The following is a 13246-nucleotide window of genomic DNA, read 5'->3' as shown; positions in this document are numbered from 1 at the left end:
CACTGTTAAATCAGATGAACTGAGTTAGTAACAGTAACAATCAATATATGCTAAAAGCAAAGTTTAGAACTCTAAAGGATGACCTACTTTCTTTCCCTGTGGGTGTAGCAGTGATGTTTTCTATTGTTCAGTAAGAGAATGAGTAGACAATGGTGACTGTAACGCCTGGGAAACGTTTACAGAGATTGGTTGATTTGAACACAGGCATGCTATTCTCCTGGGAAGGGCAAATGACTTTACTCTTAGTAGTTTGTATTATTTTCTTTAGAGAAAAGAACATTTTCTTCACTTCCTTCTCTGGGAGATTAATTTAGAGAAATGTACAAGTCAGATAGCCTGTCTTTCTCTTTTCTTTGTGAATGTTTCCAAGGTAAAATGGAGATCATATTGCAAAGATGAATTTTAAGTTTTAAAAATCACTTGTTTTTAATAGATTGAATCAAGTCATAGTAAAAAGCTTTCTTCCAATTTTAATTCCCAAATTATCATAATCACATTCTTTCTTTTAATCCTTCCATCATTGGACCTGGTAACTCATGCTTTAATTTTCATTTAGTTAATTATCAACAGAACAACAGACCTGGGTCCTGACCTCATAAAGGGATGCACTGCTGAGACATTATTTATTACTCTGATGATATTTTTTGGTGCAATTTCTGAGTAATTTATTTTTCAAAGTGTAACAAAGTAAAGTTGTATATGATATTACAGATTAATAGACAAGTTTTACATGGAAGATTTACTATATTTTGTTGATGTGTGAATATACTATGCATATATATCCCATATATGTACACACACATATATATCCATACATACACACAGATAGTATTATTTTCATAAAAAGAAAATGTAAATTAAGAGTGTCAGTAGAATATTGCATTCCTGTACTTATACACATAACCTATGGCATAATTTTAATAATAATTTACATTTGTGACATTTTTAGATTATTTGTTTGGGATTCTATTTGCTTTTGATGTTTTCCACTAATGTTTACCCAAGCTTTTGACTCTAAACAAAGTATTTTAGCATATTATATCATACCTAGTAATCATAAACTCATTCAGGCAGTATATAATAATATACTCTCAAATCTTCCAGTATCATTCATTGATTGCACACAAAGGATAGTAAATATTTATTTATTAGATGATCAATATTTTAAACAAGTTAATTTCTAGTCTTGCAAAGTTTTATTTTAAATTTAAATTATTTATAAACATCAGTTTCACAGGCTAAATTTATTTTTGTAACACGTGCAACCTTATTTTCCAGGAGCATAAAGGAGTAATATGGAAGAACTATATCAGTGGATGGTTTCGTTTCGTAATTAATCTATTGCTATATATAGTGACAGAGCCTGTGGAAGTTAAACACTGGAAATTAAGAGTAGAATTTATTCATCATAAATAATTAGAATATATAAAGAGGAAATAAGAAAAGGAAAAACTATGAATACATTAATTAGTATGAATGAAGGAACAATGAATTCTTAAAACGTACAGGCTCTGAAAGATATTGGATATATGTACATATTGATTAGATATGTTTTTCATACAGTTTCATAGCATCAACACTTTTATTTTTACCTGAACTTACTTCTAGGACAATATCGTTTAAGTTTTTTTTCATTCCACTTCCCCTCCGAAGTATACTCCCCCTTCTTTCCCAAACACTACTCTCCTTCTCACTGGGGTCCAGTAAATTTTTTGAAGTGTAATTTCAGACTATTACGGTAAGTTCATTTTTTAAAACAAATAATTGAACCTGATGTTGCATATTAAAAAATATGTAATAAAAACCTCTGTGTTTCATAGGCTGATTACAGTGTCAACTCCTAGAATATGTAAAAATAATTTTCCTAAAATATTTCCATGTGTTTTCAACTATTGCTAACCAAAACACCTCTGGCCAAGAGGCGTCTACTAAATTACCAGACAGAGGTACTGGAAGCAAAGATTATTATTATTTTCTTTGATTAATTCTTAACTTTCTAATACCATATACTACATTCTAAATCTTGGAGTAACTGCACGTTTATTTGGAAAAAACTGTTAAATCATTAAGAAAAATAATCATTTAAAAACTCCTTAATGAAACCTTTAGTGAGTATGACAGTGAGTAACAAAAATAAATTTATTAAGCTGCTTTGCATCTTGCAGTTTTGTGAAACCTTATGGATCTTTAAATAAGGCATTTATTTAATACGAAATTTAATTACTTTTTGAACAAGTAAATTAATGCAGCACTTTCATTAACAAGTTTATCTTGTACTACCTTTGACCAAAAATTAGGAAAACTATTTATTTTTATTTAATAAAATATTGAGAAGGCTTTGGAACAAGAATCTTTGAATTGGATGAAATTTTGTATTTATCTAATTCACAAATCCAAACAGTCATCACATATAAAATTTAGGTCTCATTTCCTAAATTGTATTATTGTATGGGCATGTCAAATTTTAAAATTAATTTAGTTTCCCACTTGAATAAAGAATATGAAGAAAATAAATTATTCAAACATACAGATTTTTAAATCAGAATAAACACTTCTGACTCCTTTTGTGAAATTAGTTCATTTTATCTGAATATGATCTTATATCTTTCTCTGAAAATTTAGTCAAATATTTTTTCTTTCACTTTGTTTTACGCTATGGTACCTATTTAATTTTTGATTCTTTGCAGCTGAATGAGTAGAAATTAAACTAAAAATGACAGTAGATAAGAATGGTACTATGTATGCATCGTTTTAGTATTTGATAAACAGTTGTAATGATGAAGGAGATATAAAAACACCAGTGATTCATTAGTCTGAAAATGGGAAATGTCACTTCCTTGAAAATAGTTGTCATTCCAATTTAGATGAAAATTTGTTTAGTGTATATAATTTTGTCTATAAACTACTCTACATTTATGGAATGGAACTATTATGGCAAATAATGCTAAATATGGACCTATTTGATTTGCAATCTGAAGACTTTTAAGAATTCAACATTGAACAGATAAGAGTAAAACTGAAAATGGTTTTTAAAGTATGACAAATTAGTTTATATGAAAATGCAAAAATGAATATATAGAACCATGATTCTGATTATATATTTTCAGTATAGCAGAGTGACTATAAGAATTGATTCTGGAAAGAGAAAAATCTGATTTTGAATTTCAGAATCTAACTTAATCATGTTTCTCTGTGTAATTACTTTATGTAAGTTTTAATTTCGCATTCTTCAAAGAGGAATAGTAATGTAACTTTCCCTGTAAGTATTTATTTTACAAATGAGTTTATGTTTGCAAAGTGCTTAAAATACTGGATATATATATATATATATATATATATATATATATATATACACATATATATATACATATATATATATACACTTATATCTCTAAATATCTATTTGTATCCCTATATATCTATGTATCTAAATATGTATATATCTCCAGTATCAAATATATATCTCCATATATATGGTTATATGGTATATGTTAATATGTGCATTGATATGTAGTTTTCTTAATCATTGTTATAACTTCTGTTTTTTATCATCTTACAACTATGATATTTCGAATATTGTTATACATTTTTTATATGAGTGAGCAACAGTGACCCATATATCATTTAAAAGTCCTAAGTTGTCCCTGTCTTGTAAGTAAAGTACTTCTTTCCTAGACTAATGCTTGTTCACAAGGAACTGTAGCTAAAGTTGCTCTCTCTAGACAGAGGTAGAACCTGGTTATCATTTTAGTGAGTGGACCTTGGTCTGAGTGGATGAATATACATTTCTGCAGACACAAAATATCCAACTAACCCTAATCAACAATCTTAGTTTATTTTAGGTTGATAATACATTCAAAGATGTGAAGAAAAACTAAATTAGAGGAACCATATGCCTGTATTCATTATCAATATAATTACTTTTAGAGTCTTCAAACAAGATATTTATTTTTAAATATCAAGTTGTAGCCATTATAACTCAAATTTTCAAAGTATTGCTATTTCAATGTGTTTTCTTTTTGAAGAAACAGTTTATTACAAGTCTTTTATATTTTTAATAATGATCTATCTTTGGACCGATTCTTTCTTTTAAAGAAATGAGGGGAGTATGATGGCAAAGGGCTTCTGAGTTGAAAAGCTTGTTGATGAAATTTTTCATTTTTTCAAACTTCTCAGGAAACAGGAAAGACTTTTACATTCATTTTTTTTTTAGAAATCAATGAATTATACAGTATAAAAGATAAACTATTTCAGTAGTTCTACAAAACCTGAAAACTTACCTTAAAGTAATAATAACCATCTCAAATATTCCGTTAAGAAATTGATTACTGCTTTGTGATGTCTGTGTAGCTTTTTAGTGCATATATTTTCCAATGCACATGCTTTTTTTTTATGTTAATAGATGTAGTATAGAACAGCATACTAGGATAGAGATAGCTTCCCCATTTATCTACCTTTCCCAGTTTAAATGCATTTAGTTTATAGCCCTTGAGATATCTTTTTCTATTTACTGAGTCATAATTGAAGCTACAAATATTCAAATTGTACTATTTGAAAAATTGTGACATATAGGTATATAGACCTCCAAAACCATCATGATAATCAAAAAAATGAACACCATCACACCCAAAAGTTACTTCCTACCCTTTTACAACCCGTCTCTTTTTTACCCTAACGCCAGGTAATCACTAATTTGCTTTTTATCACTATCGCCTATTTATCATTTCTAGAATTTTTATAAATGGAATCATACTGAATGTACTCCTTATACCTTGACTTTTTTCATTCAGCATAATGATTTTGAGATTTATCCCTGTTTTCATATGTATCATTATTTGGCTTTTTGTTTTAATTGCTAAGTAGTATTCTAACTTATGAATAAACCACAATTTGTTCATCCCTTCATTTTCTTAGAGCACTTTGGATTGTTTGCAGATTTCGGCTACTGCATATAAAGCTGCTGTGAACACTCATGGATAAATTTTCTTTGGGCAATTATTTTTGTTTGTCTTAGTTAAATACCTAGAAGTAAAATGCCTAGGTCTTTTGGTAGGTGCATGTTTAACTTTAAAACAACAACAACAACAACAAAAACTGTCCAACTGTTTTCCAAATTGTCATTAATCATTTTACCCTCCATTCAGAAATGAACGAGAGTTCGTTGTTTTGCATCCTTGCCAACCCTTGATATGAACAGTCCTTTTAAATTGTACCCATTCTAAGTAGTTGTACACTAGTGTTTTATTGTGGTTTGACTTGCATTTCCCTCATGACTGATGATATCAAGCATTTTCCCAGGTGCTTATTGGCCATTTATGCATCTTTTTTTTGTGTGTGTGTGACATGTCTTTTGCCTCATGTAAAAAAAAAATATGGCTGATGTATTCTGATTTAGGCATTTTAAGAGTTCTTTATATAGTCTTCATACACTTTCATACATATATGCAAATAAATTTTCCAGAATGTGGCTTTTTTTCCCTTTCTTAATAGTGTCAAAGTGTGGGTACTTTTCATTTTGATAAAGTTTTATTTAAGAATTTTGTTTTTATGTTTCATACTTTTTGTGTTCTGAGGAACCATTACCTATACCAAGATCACAAAGATTTTTGCCAGCTATCAGAAATGTTGTAGTTTTAGATTTCACATGTAGGTTTTGCCTTATTTTCAGTTAATATTAATGTATGGGGTGAGGTACAGGTCAGTGGTGATTGTTTTTATGTAAAGCTATTCAGTTCATTTGACATGCTTTATTTAAAAGGCTTTCCTTTTAAATTGCCATGACTACTATGTCAAAAATCTCAGGGATGGCATGTTTATTGTCTTTTATTAGTCATTTTTTTCTTGACATACAATATTATATTAGTTTCAGGTGTATACCATAGTTATTAGACTTTGTATAACTTATGAAGTGATCACTCCAATAAATCTAGTACCCATCTGACTCCATACATTGTTGTTACAATGTTATTGACTAATTGACTATATATCTTATGCTATACCTTCATCCCCATTATTATTGTGTAGTTACCAATTCGTACTTCTTAGTTCCTTCACTTTTTTCACCCATCTTTCCAACCCCTCTCCCACCTGGCAACCATCAAAATGTCCTCTGTGTCTATGAGTTTGTTTCTGTTTCATTTGTTTGTTTATTTTGTTCTTTAGATTCTACTTATAAGTGCAATTATAGGACATTTGTCTTTCTCTGTCTGACTCCACTCAGCACAATACCCTCTAGGTCCATCTATGTTGTTGCAGATGGCAAGATTTCATTCCTTTTTATGGCTGAGTAATATTCCCTTATATGTGCAAGTGTGTACTACCTTTCTTTATCCATTCATCCATCAATGGACTCCCAATGTCGCTTCCATATCTTGGCTATTGTAAATAATGCTGCAATGAATATATGTATGCGCATGTTCCCTTCAAGATAGCATTTTGGGATTCTTCGGATAAATACTCAGAAATGGGAATACTGGGTACTTCTTTGCCTCTTGTTTTAAAGTCTATTTTGTCCGGTATAAGTATGGCTACCACAACTTTTTTTTTTAATTTCCATTTTTATGAAATATATTTTTCCATCCCTTTACTTTCAGTCTGAGTGTGTTTTTCAATCTGAAGTAAGTCACTTGTAGGCAGCATATGTAAGGGTTTTATTTTCTTATTCATTCAGCTACCCTATGTCTTTTGTTTGGAACATGTAATAAATTTACAATATTGTAGTTATTGCCTTTTTATTATTCATCTTTTTTATCTATTTTCTTTTTCTCCTTAAAGAAGTCCCCTTAACATTCCTTTTAATACTGGTTTGGTGGTTATGAACACCTTTAGCTTTTTGTCTGGGAAAACTTCTTATGTCTCCTTCAATTTTAAATGATAGCATTACAGAATAGAGAAATGATGGTCCTTGCTTTTCATCATTTTGAATATTTCATGCCAATCCTTTCTAGCCTGCAAAACTTCTGTTGAGAAATTAGCTGACAGCCTTATAGGAGCTCCCTTTGGCAGAGAAACTACTTTTCTCTTGATGCTTTTCAGATTCTCTCTTTATCTTTAATCTTTGGCATTTTAATTATGATATGTCTTGGTATGAGCCTCATTGGATTCACCTTGTCTGGGACTCTCTGCACTTGCTGAGCTTGTATGACTATTTCCTTTCCCAAGTTAGGAAAGTTTTTCATCATAATTTCTTCAAATAGGTTTTCAATTCCTTCCTCTTTTTCTTCTTTTCTGGTATTCCTCTGATGTGAACATTAGTATGCTTGATATTGTCCCAGAGGCCTGTTAAACTGTTCTCAATTCTTTTGGATTCTTTTTGCTTTTTTTTTTTTTTTAGAATATTTTATTTTTTTAAATTACATTTCTTGGAGTGACAATGATTAGTAATATTACATAGGTTTCAAGTATACAACTCTAAAATACATAATCTATGTATCACATTGTGTGCTCACCACCCAGAGTCAGTTCTGCTTCCATCATCATACATTTGATACCTTTACCCTCTTCTACCACCTCCCCTTCCCCCCATGCTCTGGTAACTAGTAAAACTGTTGTCTGTGTTTATGAGTTTTTGTTTCTTTATTTGTTTGTGTTGTTCCCTTGTAGCTTTCAACTTTACATCCCACATATGAATGAAGTCATATGTTTTTTTTTTTTCTGACTTATTTTGCTTAGCATAATAATCTCAAGATCCATCCATGTTGTCTTATGGAAACAACCACAGTGTCCTTCAATAGAAGATTGGATAAAGAAGATGTGGTATATATACACAATGGAATACTACTCTGCCATAAGAAAAGATAAAATACTGTCATAAAAAATGCTGCAATGAACATCGGAGTACATATGAGATGTGATCAAACAATACAGTGCATGTTTAAATAAATAAAAAAATTACTGTAAAAGACATGTTGTCATTAGCCCCCATCAAAATACTCTCACTCTCTTCGAACACACTTATCCCATCATTTTTGTCAATTTCTGAAGCAGTTCTGGAAGTCGTCTTTCGTGAGTGTCTAGTTATGCTGTTGTGGCTGCCTCGATGTCCTGAATTATTTTGATTTTGGGGAAGAGCCAGAAGTCACATGGTATCAGATCCAGTGAATAAGGTAGATGAGGACACCATAATGTTTTTTTTTGACAGAAACTGCTGTATACCAGAAGTGGTGTGTGACATGGAATGTTGTCATGTTGAGGATGATTTATGGCACACTTTAAAACACACCTTCTCTCAACCATAGCTCACACCCAACTGACTGCGCTGAGCAAGTTGAAACTTGTCACACACTGTTACTAAGGTTTGATACACCACTTCCTGTATTGAGGATCCCTGATTTCCATTGGCTGGCACTTTGCATCAGCATTCACCGTATTTTGTGGTCACAACAAAAGGCTCCATGTCACACATTGCTTCTGGTATGGCAATTTCTGTCAAATAAAAACATTATTACCATGTGTCCTCATCTACCCTATTCACTGGATCTGGCACCATGCAACTTCTGGCTTTTCCGCAAAGTCAAAATGACCATGAAAGATAAATGTTTTGAATCGATACAGGATATCAATGCAGCCACAACACTGCAAATAAAGACACTCATGAAAGAGAACTTCCAGAACTGTTGCAAAAAGTGGCAAGAATGATGGGATATGTGTGTTCAAAGCAAAGGGTAGTATTTTGAGGGGCATTACTGGCAATGTGTCTTTTACTGTAATGATTTTTTTTTTTTAATTTAAACATTCACCATATTGTTTGAGCACACTGCATATATTTCTTTGTCTCCCCATTTTGGCTGCCTCCCTGTATTTATTTTTATGTATTAAATAGGGCTGCTATGTCTCCTGGTCTTACTTGAGTGACCTTATGTAGTAGGTGTGCTGTGGGGTGCAGTGGCACAGTCTTCTTAGTCACCAGAGCTGGGTGCTCCAGGCGTGTTGCTTGTGTAGGCTGTGTGTGCCCGTCTGTTGTAGTTTAGCCATGGGTGCTGTTTGCACATCAGTGGGAGGGATTGACCCTCAAGTTGATAGGTTGTGAGGACGGGTTGTGACTATAGTGGAGGAGCTGTTGTCCATGCGCCAATTTTTCAGAGCAGGATTTGCTTTAGCGGGGCTCTTGAGCTTTGCCTGTCTGCCCTTTGGGTGTGTCACCTGTAAAGTTGACCTGGTGCTTCTCCAATGAGATTCAAAACAAGCCTTGGATGTGCTTCCTTTGAGCGGCCCTGCCACAGGCCAAATTATACCATTGCCTTTGCCCTGCCTATGGCCAGCAGGTATGAGCCACAAAGCAATCTTTAAATGTCTTCCACCTGTGCTGGGCTTGGAGTTGCCTCAAGAAGCCAAGCCACAGACTGAAGCTGGCTGCTGCTAGTACTGGAGTTTGGTTGCTTAGCAAGAGGTATGCAGCGTGCTGAGGCTATGTGCTGCTTTTTTTGGGTTTGTCCCTTAAAAATTTTAGGGAAGTTTGCAACATGAGCCAAGACAGGCCATTTGTATGGAAAAGCTGGTGGAAGCAGCTTGGGGGGGCCCACAAGTTGGCAGGGCTAGGTGGGGATCTCAGGGAATCCCCAGGGTAGAGCAAATGGTGTCACCCAGGTTGATGGAGACACAGATATGGCAGCCTTCTCTTTGCACGGTGGCAGGGGAAGGGCTCAACAAAGAAACAATGGCTTCTACCTTTACTTCTGTCTGGTAGAAAGCTGCCCTTCCAGCTCTCACCTTGAAGCCAGACAACTCATTTCCTCCCTGTATGTCCCTAGCACTTTTCGAGCTTCTGCTCCTGTGCTGGAGCTCAGAGCAAGTGAGTCCATCAGCAAGTAAATCTGTGCACCAGTCCTTTAGGAGGAACACCTGGTTCTGTAACTGCCCTCCGTCTCACTCCACCACAATCTCCATCTGTTTTCACAGCCAGACGTTTCACAGGGGGACTTCTCTCCCTGGCACTGGAATCCTGAGCTGGGGAGCCTAGTGTGGGGCTGGGACCTCTCACTTCTCAGGGGGGACCTCTGCAACAGAGATATTCCTCCCAATTTTTAATATGGGTGTGTGACCAGCCCATTTCCTGTCTGCATCCAACTACCGGTCTTATTGTGACTTCTTCTGTATGTCCTTAGTTACAGGACTTCTGTTCTTCTTGACTTCAAGTGATTCTCAATGATGATTGTTCTGTAGTTTCATAGTAATTTTGTGGTTGTGAGAGGATGCAAACACAGCATTTACCCACTCCGCTATCTTGACCTGAAATCCTGTTTATTGTCTTTTTAAAATTATTAATACAGTTCCTTTTTTAGAGCTGTTTTTCGGTTCACAGCAAAATTGAGCAGAAAGTATAGTTTTCGTATACTCTTGCGTGTGCATGCGTGTACACACACACACACACACACACACACACACACACAGCCTCCCACACTATCAACATCCCCACCATAGTGGTACATTTACTGCAATGGATAAAACTAGTTTGACGTGTCATTATCAGCCACATTCCATAGTTTACATTAGGGTTCACTTTGGCGTTATACATTCTATGGGTTTTGGCAAATGTGTAATTACATGTATTCACCACTGTTGTGTCTTATGAAATAGTTTCATGCTCTAAAAATCCTCTGTGTTCCAGCTATTCATCCCTCCCTCACCCCTAAACTCTGGTAACCACTAAACTTCTTATTGTCTCCATAGTTTTGGCTTTTCCAAGATATGATATAGTTGGAATCATGCACTTTGTATTCTTTCCAGATTGACTTCTTTCATTATTGACTTCTTTCAGTATTATGAATTTGTTGCCTCCATGTCCTTCATGGCTTGATAGCTCATTTCATTTTAGTGATGAATAATATTCCATTGTCTGGATGTAACACAGTTAATTGATCTATTAATGTACTGAAGAACATCTTGGTTGCTTCCACATTTTGATAACTGTGAATAAAGCTGCTATAAATATCTGTGTGCAGGTTTTTGTGTGACATAAGTTTTGAAATTCTTTGAGTAGATAACAAGAAGCATGATTGCTGGATCACATGGTGAAAGTATGTTTCCTTTTGTAAGAAGCTGCCAAACTGTCTTCCAAAGGGGCCGTGCTATTTTGCATTCCCAACTGCAATAAATGAGAGTTCCTGTTTACCAACATTTTTGACATCATTTGGATGTTGCCCATTCTAATAGGTGTGTGGTAGTATATCATTATTGTTTTAGTTTGTATTTTCCTAATGACATGTTGAACATCTTTCCAAATACTTACTTGCCTTCTGTATATCTTCTTTGGTGAGGTGTCGCTTAAAGTCTTTTACCCATTTATCAGATAGTTTGTTCTATTATTGTTGAGTTTTAAAAGTGTTCTTTTTATATATTTTGCATAACAGTCTTCAATCAGAGATGTCTGTTGCAAATAGTTTTTCCCAATCTGGCTTGTCTTCTCATTCTCTTGAAATTGTCTTTCACAGAGCAGAAGTTTTTTGTTTTTGTTCTTGATTTTTTTTGTGTGTTTTTTTTAAATGAAGTCCAGCTTATCAATTGTATCTTTTATGCATGATGCCTTTGATGTTGTATATAAAGAGTCATGCCATACCTAAGATCATATAGGTTTTCTCCTGTGTTATTTTCTAAAAGTTTTGTAGTTTTGAATGTTAAGCTTATATCACTAATACATTTTGTGTTAATTTTTGTGTAGGTTGTCAGGTTTGTGTTTAGATTTTCTTTCTTTTCTTTTCTTTTTTTTTTTTTGCATGTGGGTGTCCAGTTTTTCCAGTACCATTTGTTAAAAAAAAAAAAAAAAACACACACACAAAACTGTCTTTGCTTCATTGTATTGCCTTTGCTCCTTTGTTAAAGATCAGTTGACTGTACTTACATGGGTCTACTTATGGGCTCCCTATACTGTGACATTGATCTATTTGTCTTTTCTTTCACCAGTACCACAATGTCTTAATTACTGTAACTTTATCATAAGTCATGGAGTTGGATAGTATCAGTCCTCTGACTTTGTTCTATGCATCCAATATTGATTTGGCTATTCTATGTCTTTTGCCTCTTATTTTAAACTATGAAATCAGTTTTATAATGTCCATAAAATAATTTCCTGGGATTTTGACTGGGAGCATTGAATCTATACATTAAGTTGGAATAACTACCATATTGATAATATTGAGTCTTCCTATCCAGGAACATGGAATATGTCTTAATTATTTAGTTCTTCTTTGATATTTTTCATCAAAGTTTTGTAGTGTTCTTCATGTTGATCTTGTACATATCTTATTAGATTTAAACTATTTTATTTTTCAAGTGCTAATGCAAATGGTATCGTTTTTCATTTCTAATTTACTTGTTCATTGCTGACATATAGAGAAGAAATTGGCTTTTGTATATTAACCTTGTAACCTGAAACCTTGTTATAATCACTGATTAGGTCCAGGAGATTTTTTGTTTGTTTGTTTTTGTCTAACAGATTTGCTACATGGACAATCATGTCATCTGTGAACAATGACAATTTTATTTCTTCCTTCCATATCTTCATCATTTATTTTTATTTTTTGTCTTACTGAATTAGCTAGGACTCCTAGTACAATGTTGAAAAGCACTAATGAAAGGACATCCTTGCCTTGTTCCTGATCATAGTGGGAAAACATCAAGTCTCGTCTCATCAATAAGTATGATGTTAGGTTGGATTTTTTTATAGATGTTTTTTTATCAAGCTGAGGAAGTTTTCCTCTATTCCCTTTTTGCTGAGAATTTTTTTATTTTTAATCATGAATAGATGTGGGATTTTTGTCAGATGTTTTTTGGCTTCTATTGTTATTATGATGTGGTTTTTCTTTTTTAGCTTGTTGGTGTGATAGATTATATTATTTGATTTTCAAATGTTGAACCAGCCTTGCATACCTGGCATAAATTCCACTTGGTCATGGTGTATAATTCTTTTTATACATTGTGGGGCTCAATTTGCTAATATTTTGCTGAGGATTTTTGTATATGTGTTCATGAGAGATATTGGTCTATAGTTTGCTTTTCTTGTAATGTCTCTGTCTGGTTTTGTTATTAGGAAAAACTGATCTCATTGAATAACTTGGGAAGTAGTCCCTTTGTTTCTATCTTCTGAAAGAGAATGTAAAAAATTTGTATAAATCTTCCATAAATGTCTGGTAGATAGAATTCATCACTGAAACATTGTGGGCCTGGTGCTTTCTGTTTTGGCAAGTTATTGATTATTGATTCAATTTCTTTAATAGACATAGGCCTATTCAGATTATGTATTGTTAAGTTT

At 33.4% G+C, this 13246-nt stretch overlaps 1 protein-coding gene across 6 annotated transcripts in view; it reads left to right on the top strand.

Annotated features, from left to right (window-relative positions):
• The window catches only part of COL11A1 (collagen type XI alpha 1 chain), a 201109-nt gene that overhangs the window by 31372 nt on the left and 156491 nt on the right, over positions 1–13246 (top strand). The gene's annotated exons all lie outside the window — the stretch shown is intronic.

This window comes from Rhinolophus ferrumequinum, chromosome 22 (genome assembly GCF_004115265.2).
Source record: "Rhinolophus ferrumequinum isolate MPI-CBG mRhiFer1 chromosome 22, mRhiFer1_v1.p, whole genome shotgun sequence".
Lineage (NCBI taxonomy): Eukaryota > Metazoa > Chordata > Mammalia > Chiroptera > Rhinolophidae > Rhinolophus > Rhinolophus ferrumequinum.
The sequence above is the reverse complement of the archived record's forward strand: the minus strand, read 5'-3'. Positions and strand labels throughout refer to the sequence as shown.